We start from the raw sequence: 4,138 nt of genomic DNA, 5'->3' as shown, positions 1-4,138 counted from the left end.
AAACTAAGAATGTTCTCGAGCATGTTCGCTCATCTCTCATGTGAATGCAAGGCCATTTCCGTGTCGTCCGACAAAGCACACATTGACCTGGATTTTGTGGTCGAAATAATGGTGAGGCTATCGGCACTCACCGTTACTAAAGAATAAATCGGACCGCAACTTCCAGCGACCACATATTCGCCATTAAACACGGAAATCAGGAAGTTGCACTGGTTCTCCCAGAAACGTTATCTTGCCGCGAGACTTGGCACTGAAACAAATAGTGGTGTGAAGTTGGGGTACTTGTGCGATCGATACTCACGAAACACGCCAGGAAAAGTTGCGGGGTTTTCCATTCCAGTCCATGTGATTTTTTTTTAAGCTGGTGTAATATATCTCAAATAGTACCATACAGCCTCTCCGGCATGGACAATTAACCTTTACCAATCCGGAGGCTCATTCCTTCAGATTTTCATTATTATTGAAGCTGATTTTTTTTTGACTCACTTTTTGTCTCGTGTATCTCTCTCTCTCAATCCCATCTTTCTTTTCCTCTCTTTCTTTATTTTGCTTTCTGTACATGATATGGCATTGAATTAAATATTCTAACTTGCATGTCTTGGTTCAACTCTGCATGTCTCACTAAGGATACTTCAATCTGATTGGTTAAGGAGATACACAGTTGCCTGCCTTGTTCACACAGGTCCTAAATCCTCTGTCGAGGGAGCCATGCTATTTTAGATTTCTCATTACTGCATTTTTCAGTGCAAAAGCCCGAAGTAAGTCTGTGGGCAAGTGTTATGAACGGCTAGACATTATGCTGTACTTGGTTGGATGCATGCATCAGAATATCGTCACTTAGATTCATGATGCCTGGATTTCCTTCAATAACCTGTCAGATGGTTTGTTTAAATATCCCTGCTAAAAATACACCAATGAGCCTTTTGTATCGCTTCAGACCAGCATGTTTTTCCAAATATATTATAGTTTTCTTGTCATTGAGCTCTACTTGGTGACACCCAGATTTCAAGTGCAGCTTTGAGAAAAAGCATTGGGTAGGAATATCCTCAGAAGTGTTCCAGCTCCGCCACTGTAACATCGCTGGAAGTGCGATGGAAACGGAGTAGCTATGAGGAAATTCCCAGCCACAATCTTTTTAACTATGCAATCATATAATCCAGGGTTGGATATCATGTCATTCACATTAAATTGCTGCTCACATATTGACGCTTGGTGATCATTACTGAAGGTGAGAATCCTGGTGTAGGTCGACCATCTATACCTTCAAGTATACCAATCCTCCAACTCCTTTAGCTTTGCCTCACCTTTCTTTCCGCAGAGGAATTGTTATTGTGCGATGGACACTGAGCAACGAGAATAACAGATTTACCTTTTGGCTAAGATCAAGTGTAGTATCTGTTCTTATCAGTTTAATATCCCCTATGGGGACATGATATTGAATTGATTTTTGGACAGGGAGCTGGATCAGGGGCATGCCCCGTCCACTCCATGCACCAACCTGGTATTGCAATATTTCCAGGAACGGTGCAACTTCGCCTTTTGGCCTAAGATCAAACACATTGGCGCAAAGTGATCTTTGGCGTTAGAGTTGATCTGGAATGAAATTGGATTAAAAAAAAACGAGAATAACAGATTTATTAATATGAAATTTGATCTGTGTACCTTTCAGCTTGCCTTATACCCATAGAGAGAATTCCTCGCAGATGGCTTAAATTTGGTAGACTTGAAAATAAACTCAACTTGTTTCTAATTACTGAATTAATGATGTGCTGTTCTGATATGCCATGATCTCTAGCACTGCACCAGTACATCCTGTTTCAGTTCCTTGCTGTACATTGTGCTGTTTCAACTGGCTATATTCCTGCAAATATGCACCTGAGCCACATTGTTTAATCAATGTTTTTGTGGAGTGAATGAGATGACTCGCAGGCAAAACATTCTTTGTCCAGCAAAGGACAATCACCAATATGGGGGCAATTCCCACCACAGTAATAACATACATTTGGAGTTGACATGGCTTGACTGTGATGCAGTTTGTGCTTAACATTTATCTTGTTGCTGGAGACTTATTGTTTAGTTTCCACATCTGTATGACATTTAGCTAGATCAAGTGCTCTGGCCAGTTCTCAATGTTCATCAAAGGAACAGCATTGCTCCAGGGCTCAGAAGCATGACATTTTAGACAAATACCCTTCTATAATCTGTGCTTTGATTCATGATCTGCATCAGTGACATTTCATTTTGCTGCTTGTTGACAGAAGTGTGTGCAAAAGGCATCTACAGATTCATATATTAACCCATATTTACCAAGTGCTGGATTAATGTGTCTCAACATTTCCCCATCATCGATGTTGGGCGGATTGGCATGTATAGTAGTATAGTATTAGGCGGTCCCTCGTATCGAGGATGACTTGCTTCCACACCAAAAAGGGATGAGCTCACAGGTGTTTCAATGAGGGACCTGACAATCTAGGTCCCAAACTACATACTGAAGGGTGGAAGATGCCTGTGCATGGATTCTTTTATCGTGGGGTGGAAGTTGCACACCAGCCACCACACGGGCTTGACAGAGGTAGGTCTTGATCCAGTGGCAAGACGACTGAATTCCAAACTCTGCTGCACTGACCTAGTGCACATGTGTGCTCTTACTATCCATAGATCGCAGTGTGGGCTGGCCCATGCTGCCCCTGGGCCCTTGGCTCTCCTGAGCCCCGAACCCTTGCATCCCTTGGGCCCCGATCATGACGCTCCTGGGCCTCGATCTCTCTCTGCTCCTCCACCCTGATCAAAAATGGAGCAGTCAGAAACAGGACATCAATTAGTCTCTTCTTAGCTTGGTGACATCAAATATCAACACTGTTATTTAAAATATCAAAACACTAAACTCCAGCCTAGGTGAAGGGTTATTAACATCAGCAGAAACAAACACCAACTAACCGAATGAACACAGTTCAGTTGGATGTGAATAAGAGCAGCAATAACAGCGGAATCCAAACCTGCAGTCACTTGTGAACTCGCTGGTGTGCCAGCTGGTTGGATGACTGAGTGAATCCCTCCCCACACTCGGAGCAGGTGAACGGTCTCCCCCCAGTGTGAACTCGCTGGTGCAATTGTAGGATTTATGCCTCTCTCTTGCAATTCTCCAGTCCTCTGGCACCGTTCCCATATCTGAGGATTGGAAGATTGTGGCCAGAGCCTCCACAATTTCGACGGCTGACCATAGGTACTTCCTCTCTCTATTTGTATCCTATCTAATTTCTCTACTACCTCTTCCCTTACTGTGATATTGGCAGCATTCTCTTCTCTGGTGATGACAGATGCAAAGTACGCATTTGGTACCTCAGCCATGCCCTCTGCCTCTAAGATTTCCTTTTGGTCCCTAATCAACTTAGTCCTTCCTCTGGACGACCCTTATACAATTTATGTGTTAATAAAATCATAGAATAGTACAGCATAGAAGAAGGCCATTCAGCCCATCGAGTCTGTGCTGGCTCCTCCGAAGAGCAATCCAGTTAGTTCCACTCCCCCGCTCTTTCTCCATACCCCTGCAATTTTTCTCCTTCAAGTATTTATCCAATTCCCTTTGGAAGGCTACTGTTGAATCTGTATCCACCACCCTCTTGGGCAGTGCTTTCCAAATCCTACCACTCATTATGTAAAAATGTTTTTCCTCATGTTGCCTCTGGTTCCCTTTTACGTTGCCCACTAATCTAGTCTCATACACTCTCTTTACCCCTCTTACATCCTTTTTCAGTTCTCCGCTGTACTTTTTGTATTTAGCTTGGTTCTCGACTGAATTATGAACTTGACATTTATCATAAGCTTCCTTTTTCCATTTCCTTTTAATCTCTAGCTTTGGATACCCTTCCTTTTCCCCCTCGAGAGAATGTGTCTGGTTTGTACCTGAACTATCTCCTCTTTTAAAGGCCTCCCATTGCTCATTTAATGTTTGACCTGCCAATCTTTGAGTCCAGTCCAGGTAACATTTCAACTCACTGAAATTAGCCCTCCTCCAGTTGAATATCTTCACATTTGATTATTCCTTGTCCTTTTCCATAACTACTCTAAACCTACTGATATGGTGAGCACTGTTTTCCAAATACACCCCCACTGAAACGTGCTCCAGTTGCCTCATTGC

The 4,138-nt window shown here is 43.0% G+C and overlaps 1 pseudogene; it reads left to right on the top strand.

The window, feature by feature from the left end:
* The first annotated feature begins 1,356 nt into the window (after positions 1-1,356).
* Positions 1,357-1,535, top strand: LOC139279078 (U2 spliceosomal RNA; annotated as a pseudogene).
* The last annotated feature ends 2,603 nt before the right edge of the window (positions 1,536-4,138 follow it).

This window comes from Pristiophorus japonicus, chromosome 13 (genome assembly GCF_044704955.1).
Source record: "Pristiophorus japonicus isolate sPriJap1 chromosome 13, sPriJap1.hap1, whole genome shotgun sequence".
In the NCBI taxonomy this organism is placed as follows: domain Eukaryota; kingdom Metazoa; phylum Chordata; class Chondrichthyes; family Pristiophoridae; genus Pristiophorus; species Pristiophorus japonicus.
The sequence above is the reverse complement of the archived record's forward strand: the minus strand, read 5'-3'. Positions and strand labels throughout refer to the sequence as shown.